Source organism: Heptranchias perlo, chromosome 34 (genome assembly GCF_035084215.1).
Source record: "Heptranchias perlo isolate sHepPer1 chromosome 34, sHepPer1.hap1, whole genome shotgun sequence".
Lineage (NCBI taxonomy): Eukaryota > Metazoa > Chordata > Chondrichthyes > Hexanchiformes > Hexanchidae > Heptranchias > Heptranchias perlo.
The window spans coordinates 7,612,928-7,626,713 of record NC_090358.1 but is presented as its reverse complement, the minus strand read 5'-3'; the positions used below and the strand labels follow the sequence as shown (position 1 = coordinate 7,626,713).

The window sequence follows — 13,786 nt, the reverse complement described above, 5'->3', positions numbered from 1 at the left end:
AAACAATTACGCAGCCAAGCAAACTGATAAACATTCACCTGTAACACAGTCTGCCGTTCATTCTGTGCGATGGGAGGGTTTTTAAAGTCATAGATTCCCGTATTGAGAGGACAGATTTTGCCTCTCCCTGTGTCTGTACCCTCCTCTCCCCCAAAAGAGAGAGAGAGAGAGAGAGGCAGCAGGTCTAGTTAAAGCTGAACGCGAGAAAACGCCTTGTCATATTCCACTAGTGTCTGGTCTGATTGATGTTTGCTATTTGCATGAGATAATTCTTGCATACTCGAATACAGCAACCTTCAAACCTGCAACCTATTGTAAAGAAAATATGGTAAAGACGGTTGCTCAAATTTAATATATATAACGGTTTATATTTTGTCTCCTGGTTTAATATTTAAATAGAATGAGCCCCATTATCCAGATCGTTGTACAAAATATTATTTTACCACCAATAAAACCATCAATAATTTAATTCAAAAATTTAAAATCCATCTAAATTCTTTTTTTAAAAAAACTTATCCTTTCAGTTGCTCAGTGATAAAGTTGACGGTTATAAAAGTAATTTGCACATATTTAGAAATATTAAATGCCCCTGAGCTGCAGAAAACTGCACCGAGGGGGCGTGTTGTGTTAAATTATTGTTGGTTTTTGTTAAATTTTCTTTTCTGTAATGTCTTTAACTGAATCTCAAATTCAACGTGCAGGAGATTAAACCTGCAATCCAACCAATCCCTTGCAGCATCAGCTCACTAAAACCCAGGAGTAGAACGAACTCTACTGTGCAGTGCGTAACACGGGTCCCAACAGGGAGTACTTTCCCTATGCAAAATAATTATTTGAATGGAATTTTTTTAAAAACTGCTATTGTTTAGAACTAATCTTCTGAAGATTTTTTTTTCATATCCCAATTTTTTGTGTAGTGTCATCTGTGGATTATTCCAGGAAGTTGGTGAATAATTGTTAAATATTTCAAACACAATCGTTAAACTATATTCAAGGTATGCATCCTCTTTTTTTTACATACTTTTTGCATTGCCTGTGCAGAATGCAGATCTATTTTATGGGGGGAGGTTGGAAGGTGTGTTATTAAATGGAATTATATAGACTCATTACTTTCAAAGAATGCAACTTTATAACAGCCAGAAAATGATCTACCACCACATGACTGCAACTGTTAATATAGAGCATCGTGTCAATATATTAGACCCCACCGTTAAAAGGGTACATGTAGTTATCGGTGTGATTTGCGTCAACTGCAATAATTAGCTGAAGGTGACCAACCAAAAAAAAGCCTTTTTTAAAAATATTAATTTAACAGCAGATCCTGAACCTCACACCAAGAGGTGGCGCTCTAACAAGGAGGAAATAGGCCATCTGGTAAAAGTGCAATCTTGTACCAGTTTAATTATTTTAAAAATTCAGAATAACCTCTTCGTTTTAACTTAAAAATTATTTGAACTCTTCATGACAGCTCCGCTCCCGTACAGGTTCAATGAAAGTTGGGGCAGTAGTTTAACCCTGTTTGCCACAATGCTACAGGTCATAATGTTCATTTAAAAAAAAACATTTGGACCAAATTATTCCAGGGTTGTGATTGAAACATTTGTTTTGCAACCAGTTCCTGCCTCTGCACTCTCCTCCCTGCAGCTAACAAACCACAGAGTACAGGAGACAAGAAAGGTGCTTCATCATAGTGTGATTGTTGACATTTCTCCATCTTCCTTTCCCCCCCCCCCTCCAACTTTCTCTTCCCCTTTGCTGAAGGCACTAACTGGTGCTGCGTTACGGTTATATGGCCACCCGCTACCCTTTGGCACTTCGCCCAATGTGCCATTCTTCATGTGTGAACCAGGATAGTTGAGTGTCAAGCTATTTGACCATGATGAGAGCCAAACTCAATGCTGTCTTCCTCATCATCCAGGTTTCTGGCAGGAGTCATTGGACCGTGATCAGGGGCAAGAACCCTGGGTGAGTACTCAATCTCCCTAGCCGAGGAGCCCGAGCCACTTCTACTGCCCCAACTGGTGTTGGGATTTTACTGTCCCAACCCTCCGAGAACTCTGCGCTCCTCTAATTCTGGCCTCTCCCGCTCCACCATTGGCAGCCGTGCCTTTAGCTGCCTAGGCCCTAAGCTCTGGAATTCCCTCCCTAAACCTCTCCGCCTCTCTACCTCTCTCTTCTCTTTTAAGACACTCCTTAAAACCTACCTCTTTGACCTCAGCTGTCCTAATATCTCCTTGTGTGGTTCGGTGTCAAAGTTTGTTTTACAACGGTTCCATGAAGTGTCTTGGGACATTTCACTACATTAAAGGCGCTATATAAATGCAAGTTGTTGTTGTTGCACCTGAACCACCAGAACAGGACCTCAGTTGAATGTCTCTTCTGAAGAACAGAACCGCTGACATTGCAGCACTCCTGTAGTACTGCACTGGAGTATCAGTTTAAATTATACGCTTAAATCCTCTTTGGACCACAAACCCACAGCCTTCTGATCCAGAGGTGAGAGTACTAATAATTGAACCAGCTGACGCCTGGATCTTTAGCATTTTCCATTTTTACTTTACCTTTTCAGAAAGCTAATTTTCTCTTTTTTTTAAAAAAAAGCATGTAGTTTTATACTTTGTATAAAGAGATGGGAAAATTGCTTTTGTCACGTGGTGTCAGCCAAATGCATTAATATAATTCAAGCACTTACTAAACTTAATGCACATACTCGTACTTACAGTGGATTATGTTTAATTCTCTTCCACTTTATTTCTCTGCATTGTGTCTCTACCTCATTAAATAAACCTCTGCTGTGTTTTTTTTTTCTGTTGCCTAGTGCCAGAATAGATCAATTTATACGTCACAACCTGTTACTACCTGGTTCAATTAGGTTTTATTAATGCACACAATCCAGTCTTAAAACTGGAGGGAAAAAGAGCACAAGATAGGCAAATATACTCAGCCATTTTAACTCTTGTATTTCCTGCAATTGAAAGGTTTCTGCTGAATTCTATCTTGTGGCACAGTATTTACATTTTATTTAAACTCTTTATAGGTTACTTTATATCCCTGCAATTTTCTTTTTCTCCTCCCAGCTTTTTTCCCCTCATCTGATGAAGGTGCCGATTCCTTCCTGGAATGCGGTTCCATCGACTCCCTCCCAGTGTGGACTGAGGTGGTCATTCTTAACGTTTAGGCCTAAAGACAACCAAGCTCACTCCTGTCCACACACACACGCACACACACGGGGGATGACATTGGTCTTTGGGCAGTCATGCAAAACAGGCGATAGTGAATCGGTCGTCCGTTTTATACCCCGCCTGACATTTTTCCATAATGGAAAAGAAAATCGAGCGAGGTGTAAAACAGACTGCCGATACACTATCGCCTGTTTTGCGTCCAATTTTGTCCCCCAATATTTTCTAGCAGGCATCGCTGGTTAGCAATCTGGAGTGGAACTCTGGCTGACTCTTGCCTTCCTTAGTCTAGGGAACAAGGAGAACACACTCACCTGACGAAGGAGGAAGCCTCCGAAAGCTTGTGATTTTCAAATAAAACTGTTGGACTATAACCTGGTGTTGTAAGGTTCCTTACATTTGTCCACCCCAGTCCATCACCGGCATCTCCACATCATAGGGAACAAGGAGACTGCCAACAGTAAAAACCCAGCCACTGTATTGCTGGTTAGAAGTTGCTAAATGGCAACTGGTGATAAATTCCAAAACCTGCCTAGGCTGGTGATAAAGCAGTTTGGTGCCAACTCTAATGGCCAGCCTAGATGTGAGAACTGACTGATTGACTGACTGAATCCATTAAAGATGAAGCCTGACAACATTCTGATTTGGGAAGGGGGTGGATACAAGCACAAACCTGCGACGTACCGTACCATAGCACAGTGCGTTATGGCACTGCAGGCTGTCACACACCATCTGCCACCTCACCATTGTAAATTATTCAAAGAAGAAGCCATAGCACCAGATTAGGAGTTCAATCGCCATTCCAGGTCTTGGGCATAATCTAGCCTGACACTCCAATGGAGGTGCTACCTTTCAGATGAGACGTTAAACCATGGCCCCGTCTGCTAGTTCAGGTGGACGTAAAAGATCCCATGGCACTATTCAGAGGAGAGAAGGAAATTCATATTGAAGACATAAAAGGCAGTGTGTAATTGCAAGTTCTTTCTTAGTGTGGTACCAAGCCTACAGGTCAGAGAGGTTCTGGGTCCAAACCCCAGTCTGTGCTGAGCTAGTTAACCTTGGTTGAGGTGGCCGAGGGACCTCTACAATTAGTCTCAGCACTGTTGGGCTAGGGAGGGGGAAAAAAAATCAGTCAGCCAGGATTCTAACGACCCCTGCTGAAAAGTGCTCACATGCGGATGCCAGGCGAGGATATAATTGGACTTCCAGGTTGACTAGACTTCTGACACACACTGTAGATTCACAGGTGAAGAATGGCTACTTGGATGATGTACTGGACGGCCACTACTATCCATGGACCAGTTATCCCTGCAAGAGTCTAGGAGAAGATTGGAGAGAAATTTTTTTAAAGTCTAAACAGTAGCACTTTCCTCCACAGCAATCACAACGCAAACAAATAAAACACTCACCGAGAATCTCTTTATCAATTTTACATTGGCTGCAGCATAAAGCCTTACTGCTGGGACTCTTTCACAGTGAATGTGATTAACATTTTCAATGATTACAGTTTTCATCTAATTGGTAATTACAAACACAATTAGTGAATTTTGTTTCTTAAATTAAAACCGGGAGGGTGAATCATTTTAATGTTAAACACTCTGGCCAAATTGGGTTTCTTGAATCCTCCCTTTTCTGGGTTAATTGCCTGTATTCGTATTTAAAATTTTTCATCTTTTGCCTTCTGTTAGTGAGGGCAATTGTCTGTTGGGATTGTGCCATGGTACTGCAGACCATGAAACACAGCGTAATTAGGAGCCTGAGGCAAATAGCATCACAACCAAGGGCGCTTTACCTTCGACTGGTGCAGACACATGGTTTTCTCTCGCTATATGAACAGCTGGATCTGGCCAGAATGAGAACTGCCGTCAAATTAAGGCCAAAGACCAGGGATGCGTGCTTTCATTTTCTCACAATTGGTCTCCAACAGAGCCCAGCACGCCTACAGAGACTGGCACCTGACAAGAGGGGAGCAGTGGTGTGACATGTAAGGTAAAAGTGCCCCGGGGGCAAACCGCTCCATGGTGGAGCCCTGCCTGCAACTCTCAGCAGCTAAACTTGGAAAGCATTGTGCATGACTGGGTTTTATTTCTAAAAGCAATACTGTCCGTATAGCATGTTTACCTTGCACGCTACCACTGCCAGCAAGCCCAGTGTTGCCACCAGAAAAATAAAATAAATGAGACCATCTAAAGAGGGAGTCCTGGGAGCATCTTCCTGGAGCTGTCTCCGGGAACATGGGCAGTGCCCCCATCTAACCGAGCGAAGCAGTCTTGTTGGAGATGTTGGGGTATGTTAGCGTAATGGTTATGGTATTGGACTATTAATCCTGGAATAGTTCAAATCCTGCCAGGCCAGTTTGAGAATTTGAATTCAATTTTTAAAAAATCAGTAAATAAAAAGCTCCAATCAGTAAAAGTGACCATGAAGCTGTCAGATTGTTGTAAAAACCCAACTGGTTCACTAATGTCCTTTTAGGGAAGGAAATCTGCCGTCTGGCTTATATGTGACTCCAGTCCTACATCAACATGATTGACTCTTAACAGCCCTCTGAAGTGACCTAACAAGCCAATTAGTTGTATCACCATCTTCTCAAGGCCAACTAGGAATGGGCAATAAATGCCAGTCTTGCCAGCGATGCCCACATCTCGAGAATGAACTTAAAAAAAGAATTGAACATCAGGAGAATGTTAGCAATGGATTCCTGACCAAAAGAGATTGAAGCAGATCATGTACCCACTTAAACACACACAGCTGTGTTTATATTTAGGAGCGAAAAATGTCAAAATGACATTTTTAACACAAAATGAGTGAATATTACTCCCAGTAAATGACAGCTGACAGGTCTGGGTATCATTAGCCTATATCCAGCCTGGAAAGTTTTACTCATTTCGAGTATGATTCACTTTGGTTCAAAATGTGGTCAGATTTGACTTATCTCACTGTTGAAGTTCACAATTCCATGGGTTGGCTTGTCTGCTTGATTTTTTTAAATGTTGACAGCTTTCTTGAATGAGTCTGTCTCAGTTGTTGGGGAAGGAATAGTGGACAGGTACAAAAAGCTGTGAACCGTTACATACCAGCTGCTCAACTTGGCAGCGTCCCATGGTGATGCGATGGACATCAAGAGGCCAGATTTGGGGGACAATCTTATATATTTGCTAATTCTAGTAGCATCAAAAAAGAACTGGTTTACGGGTTGATTAGAAATAGTGGTGTAAGGGAATACTCCCCTCTTGTGTGGAATCGCAGGTCCAGGCACAATGCATTACAGCCTTCCTGAGTGTGGAGGATGCTGCTTGGCATTGTAATCCTTGTCAAACCATTGTTTTACTACAGGTACTGGTCTTAGACTGCCCCCACTGCCTATATAGAGGGACATGGGGCCTGCAGACTGGATGGGCATTACTGGTCTCTGCATTGGCTTCCACCCAGGGACAGAGGAGCTGTGTGCGTGCAGAGTGGGGTCTCCCTCCTGACTAGCCTGCTCCAGCGACATCGTTTATGGGCATGTTCACAGTGCCCGACTTCAAACCAGCCTGAGAGTTGCTCTAAAGCAGCCCCATCCCAGGAAATCACATGACAGGCTGCGAAATCCGTCCAGTCAACATATCTGGATGGGGCTGAGTGCCCCATCCTGACAACGGCACGGGAGCAGAGGCAAATGCTTCTGGACCGATGGAGATAAATTAATTGTGCTGTGGTGTTAATCAGACGGAATTGTTGATCTATGAATACGTGTTTGTTATTTTTACTGTATAAAAGTGGAGAATTCTTTTGATTTAAAGTGCAGAGTCCAGAAATATAAGGAAGTAAGTCTCAGAGAATTTGTCCTCGCAGAGAAGGGAGAATTTTTCTTTTATATTCAGAAATAATCTGACGGAGGCCCACTGATGCAGGTTTCCAGCCAGAAAGACCTCTATTTAGGTGACTGGATCCATCTCCAATTGGCTACCATTAGCCTTGGCTTGGATCAGTGTCCTTCCCAATCCTTGATGCTGATCCTGGATTCTAGAACACACTTGATAACATCGGTATCAGTTAGAGATAAACACAATAAAACACAGACTCATCACCATCAACAAGAACAACTTGCATTCACACGGGAGTTTTAATGTGGAAAAACATCCCAACACGCATCACAGAGACATGACGTCGAGTATTCGGAGGGATGACCAATAGCTTGGTCAAAGAGATGAGTTTTAAGGAGGATTTTAAAGGAGGAGAGGGAGGTGGTGGGGCGGAAGGTTTAGGGAGGGAATTCCAGAGTGTGGGGCTCAGGCGACTGAAGGCACGGCCGCTAATGGTGGGGTGAAGGGAAGTGAGGATGCACAAGAGGCCAGAGTCAGAGTTTGTGCGGGGGTTGCAGGGCGAGGGGGGAGTTGTATTTGCTGAGGGGGATTGCAGAGATAGAGAGGGGTGAGGTCATGAAGGGATTTAAACACGAGGATGGGAGGTCTATCAAGAGAGGTACTGGAGAGAGGTAGAGCTGGGTATCTTCAGCTTACATGTGGAAGCTGAGCCTACGTCTTTAAATGATGTCACTAAGGTACAACATGTAAACGTGGAAGAAGAGGGGCCAATGATAAATCTCTAGAATTAACAATTGAGGGTTGGGAAGAGAAGCAGTTGCTGGAGATGCTTTGGCTATGGTTGGATAGATATGAGTGGAACCAAGCGAGGGCAGTCCCACTAAGCTGGACAATGGTGGAGAGGCATTAGAAGGGGATGGTGTGGTCAACCATATCAAAGGCTACAGAGAGGTCGAGGAGGGATAATGTACCATGATTACAGTCACAGGGAATGTAATTTATGATTTTGATTAAGGCCATATGATTTGATTAATTTCAGTGCAGTTACAGGGACAGAATGGAGAAATTTAAACATTAAGTCGCGGGAAGGATGGGCATGGATTTGGGAGGCGATAACATGTTCAAGGACTTTGGAGAGGAAAAGGAGATTGGAGGTGGGGTGGTAATTTACAAGGACAGAGGGGTTGAGGGTAGCTTTGTTGAGGAGAGGGATGATGACAGCTGTGTTGAAAAGAAGGGCACAGTGCCTGAGGAGATGGAACGTCATTTACAATGTCAGCTAGTATGGAGGGCAGGAAGGGAAGTTGGATGGTCGGAGAAGACAATTATAATTGTTTATTAGTTGAAATATTTACTTGCTGCATTCAAAATTAGTTTACTGATTAAACCCACAGTTTTCTGTCTACTGGCATTCTATTTTGTTTTTAACCCCGTATGGCAGGCAATACCTTTCACCTTACTTCACCCACTAAATTCAGGTAAAAAATTAGGCTCTAAAATCAGAAGTCTCTATGTAGTGACTCTCTACACCAGGGGTATAAAGGGTCATTATATCGAGAGCCCTCCAGTCCTGGTAATCTGGCCCTTGAAGCTCACTCTTGTTTGTGCTAATATTCTTACTCACTGATTTGTCTTGCATGGATTTTGTGGGATAAGGTTTGAAACGAACCTCATCGGTGGATACATTCTAAATCTGAACACCAAAATCTGTTAGTATCAGCAACTTGTGATATATGGGAATTAATGGGAACATGGATTTAATCTTTATATGTAGCCCCTAAGTCTCCATGGTACGCACTTACGAAACTCAAAAAGATAAAGGAGCCGCATATAAAGTAAGTCAAGTGGGAGTCTCCTGGAAAGGCAGGAGAATAGGCCAGGACAGAGATATACTGAGCCCTAGCCTTACATCAGAGATCTCTCTTATAAGGCCAGTGGTGTAGGAGGGAGCAGGGCTGGGGAGCATGACCCAGATCCCTGAAGATTCCAGGCCAATTTTTAAAAATATTTTTAAAGCAGCCCCTTTCATAAAGAGGGCCGAGGGTGCAGTTCTTTAACCTTTCCGGGGTTGGCGGGGGGAACCCAACACCTTTTGGTGGCCGGTTGGGCATGCGAGCTGGTGCCTGAGATGTACCGCCATTGGCATTCAAAGAAGGGAACCTCCCCATGACCCCAGAAAGTCCACGGGGGCCAGTGGGCGCAGCCTGGCACTTATGCCAGCATACAGCCCTTTCATGGATATTTGCCCAGAAAAAGTTTGGAGACTCCTGCTCTAAACCCATCCCCTCCCCCCACCAAACATTTATTTCAGGGTTTTTACCTATCTTCTTATGTGCCACAGTTTCTTCCATCTCCTCTAACAGAAAAGGACTTCTTCATGATTTCTTTCTCCAAAAAACTATCCAGCTCCCTCTTGAATTTGCCAACATTATCCACCTTTGCCCTCTTCCTGCGCAGTCTGTTCCGCACACCAACTATCCTCTGTGTAAGCTTGTTCATCGAAACTGTCTGTTCACCTTCCCTCTTCTGAGACCTGAATCTGTTCCCCCAGTTAGAGAGTTTGTGGTTACATCAAATAGTTTATTGGCGTTCAGCAGATCTGTTCCCCTTAGAATCTTGGAAATTTAGATAAGGTCTCCCCGGGTCATCTTTTCTTCAGCATAAACATTCCCACAACCATAGCGTCTCCTCCTAGCCCAGGAAATATTTTAGATTCAGTCCATTGGTTCCATTTAATAAAATTGTGAATTGGTGAAAGGTTCACTATCAAACCAATTAACCACTGGCAGAAAGTAATTGTAATCAGAGTTACAGAGAATGGGATGGAAAACTGCATTATGTGAAGAATTAATTAAGAATAAACATAGTTATGATGGTATACAAATGCTACCCAATGTAAGGCATAATTACACAAAGGAATCAATGTTACAAGATTCAAAAGCAACTGGCCTAAGCCTATCAAGTCAAGCCTAGAACATTGCCTTGACCTCTATTGCTACTGTTTAAAACTCCTTAATCCTTGTATCCCTAATCCTAACTCTAATGCAACGAGGCAATTAAACTAACCCAAGACTCCTCCCACTTAACACTCACCAACCCATCAGAGCTTCCACACCAATTTAATGTTGTCAATACACAACATGGGGGTAATTTTGCACGGTTTCTCTGCTGCCACAGAGAGCTGCTAACAATCAGTGCAGGAAAATCAAGGCTACCTTGTTGTAACCCTGTATCCACTGCCACATTTGCTGTTGGCAAGGCTTTGCACTGAGAACAGGACCTTGCAAAATGACCCTCAATGTAGGCGATACATTAAGATTTTAAAACATTTCCAGCTTAGTGTCCCAAGAGTAAGGGATGGTAGTGCTGGCAAATGGAACATCTCTTAAGTTTAGACTCATGAGGTGTACCAAGGATTATAGGCAAAGAATGGTTCAGGCCAGACGCAATGCAAAGCTTCTATACTTAATGTTATTAATTATTGGACTCTGCTGTGACTCCTTGGTGAGGCTTGGAAGCATTGGGATGGTTTCAGCCAGGAATAAATAATGAATAAAGATTTGGGGGAAACAATAACAAATTGCATTAATTCAGTGCCTTTAAATAGAAAAAGGTCCCAAGGTGCTTCACAGAGGCGTAATCAGACAAAAATGGACATCGAGCCAGAGAAGGAGATATTAGGAATGGTGGGTTTTAAGGAGGGCCTTAAAGGAGGAGAGGGAGATGGAGAGATGGAGCTGCTCAGGGAGGGGATTCAAGAGTGTGGGACCTAGGCAGCTAAAGGCATAGCTGCCAATGCTGGGGCAGAGGGAGGGGGATGCACAAAAGGCCACAGTCAAAGGAACAGAAAGTTCGGCGGTGGGAGGCGGGTGGTTCTATAGCTGAAGGAGATTACAGAGATAGGGAGGGAATGAAAAATCTCCTCTGAGACCAGAATCTGAAACCAGTAAAGAGGAAGCCCCATTCTGTGGAGCAGGCACATTAAATAGGATTGTCCCAGCTTGCTGATGCCTACCCAGTGTGTCATACAGGTTTCCTGTGATGGAGGTTTACAGGTTCCATGAAGTTTGCTACAAAAACTATAACCTAAAGTTGTGTGCTGTCATGGAAGAGTTCTACAATCTTGTACCAACCTGTGATAGCACTTACCCTAAGACTCACTTTTTCTTTTAATATTCTTCAGCCCCAGCCCCAAATTCAGATATTTGAGCAGCTCTTCCAATACAAATCTGACACTTCGAGTGTTTTGGACTATCCACACTCATTTTATATGGACAACTAACAGAGAGAGGAAATTTTCATCCCATCATTCTGGGCTGGATTCAAACTCTAGCGTCATTTGTTAAAGGGTAATGTACCAACCCACTGCCCAAACCAAATCCTTGACCACTACTGAGAACCCAGTTCTTTAAAGTGCAGCTATGGTTATGAGGTTATGTAAAGAATAAATATATCTGACGATCAGTGACCTGCTGAAGTCTTCATCACATTAACCAGGGCTGGTTAATATCCCGAACAGAATAGCTCCTTAAATTAATAACTGCTCAGTGCAATTTAGAATTATGTTTTAAATAATAACCAGAATAATTTTAACTCAAAACAGATCTCCATTTCTGCTGTTATATATCTGTGTAAATGTCAAATAAAACTGATAGTGAGGTACTGGGTAATGATGTAAATGTATCACTGGTTTAAGCTCCACTCTCTGTTAACCCTTTGAGCACTATTATGTTTTAGACCATCTTTGCATTACTACATGAAAAATTAAATTGTGGATATATTTGAGGTTGAATGTGTTTCTAAGGTTTGTGATAAAATGTGTGAAGTCTCACCCCAGGTCTTACTTGACATCATACACAAAACAGCCTCCAATGACCATTAATTTGGCTAACAATTTTATTTTTAATCCCACAAGCTTTCGGGGGCTTCCCCCTTCCTCAGGCGGTGTGGAAATTAAATTTTTGAATCCTTCGCATTTTAAGATCACAGAACAAAGCCTGGTGATTACTGCCCGTTGCCAAGGCAATCACAGTGAGCAGACAGAAAGGTGTCACCTAAAAAGGCCACCGAATATACAAACCCCCCAAAAAAAGAGAGAGAGAGATAAGGAAGACAGTCAATGACCTGTTATATTAAAAACAGATAACATTTGTTCGCTGGTGGGGTTACGTGTAGTGTGACATGAACCCAAGATCCCGGTTGAGGCCGTCCTCATGGGTGCGGAACTTGGCTATCAATTTCTGCTCGACGATTTTGCGTTGTCGTGTGTCTCGAAGGCCGCCTTGGAGTATGCTTACCCGAAGGTCGGTGGCTGAATGTCCATGACTGCTGAAGTGTTCCCCGACAGGGAGAGAACCCTCCTGTTTGGCGATTGTTGCGCGGTGTCCGTTCATCCGTTGTCGCATTTTAAGATCACAGCGGATGAACGGACACCGTGCAACAATCGCCAAACAGGAGGGTTCTCTCCCTGTCGGGGAACACTTCAGCAGTCATGGACATTCAGCCACCGACCTTTGGGTAAGCATACTCCAAGGCAGCCTTCGAGACACACGACAACGCAAAATCGTCGAGCAGAAATTGATAGCCAAGTTCCGCACCCATGAGGACGGCCTCAACCGGGATCTTGGGTTCATGTCACACTACACGTAACCCCACCAGCGAACAAATGTTATCTGTTTTTAATATAACGGGTCATTGACTGTCTTCCTTATCTCTCTCTCTCTTTTTTTGGGGGGTTTGTATATTCGGTGGCCTTTTTAGGTGACACCTTTCTGTCTGCTCACTGTGATTGCCTTGGCAACGGGCAGTAATCACCTGGCTTTGTTCTATGATCTTAAAATGCGAAGGATTCAAAAATTTCATTTCCACACCGCCTGAGGAAGGGGGAAGCCCCTGAAAGCTTGTGGGATTAAAAATAAAATTGTTGGACTATAACTTGGTGTTGTAAAATTGTTTACAATTGTCGACCCCAGTCCATCACCGGCATCTCCAAATCATTAATTTGGCAACAGAGATGCTACAGGATGACTAGTGTGGGAAACTGAAAATGGTCACACTGGTGTGGGTTCAAAACTCCTTTTAAACAAAGACATTTGAAAACCTGCAAATACAGTAATGTAATAAACTGTCTTCTCGCAAATCCTGTTTTTCTCTCAATGACATCGATGGCTTTGGAGAAGTCTGAGTTTCAAGATCGAAGACATTGTACTGCAGATAGATATCTAGATTATAAAATAAATAAACTAGATGGATAATATTGAACTTAAAGCGTTGTCAGGCTTGTAAAACACATAGACTTTTGGAAACACAAGCTTTTCAACACAGCACGGGGTAATGTAAAAAAAGGTAACAAGGGCATACATCAAAGGCTTTGGATCGGGAAAGCAATGATAGGTGTGAAAAAAGCATGGGCCTCTCATTCCTATCTGGTAATCTGTTCAAAGAACTGGGATTTGTAAAACATCAAATAATATTGCATCCAGCATAAGGTCAAATGGTATAAGGAATGAATTTGAAACCACTGAAGCAATCAAAATTGGAGACATCAGGACCATTAAGAATGTCTGTGCATAGAAATGAAAGGTGCTATCTGTGCATGAAAGGCCATAAACATAGACAGTAAAGGGGCCTTTTACATTCCATGGTTCGAGCCCATGGTCTTTTCTACATCAAAGGGTCTCCAGTCACATGATCAAAACCTAAACTGTCAATCATTCAAGTATGTTAATGATTGAGGCATAGCAACAGCGACCGATTGGACAAAAGGAATGACACTCCCCAATCCTACGTCCTATTGGA

The 13,786-nt window shown here is 42.9% G+C and overlaps 1 protein-coding gene across 1 annotated transcript in view; it reads right to left on the bottom strand.

Moving 5' to 3' along the window:
* The window catches only part of slco3a1a (solute carrier organic anion transporter family member 3A1a), a 147,816-nt gene extending 147,674 nt beyond the window's left edge, over positions 1-142 (bottom strand). Inside the window, exon 1 of the mRNA XM_067971151.1 lies at positions 39-142. The gene's annotated coding sequence lies outside the window, so the exon portion shown is untranslated. The remainder of the gene's footprint in view (positions 1-38) is intronic.
* Positions 143-13,786: the final 13,644 nt, after the last annotated feature.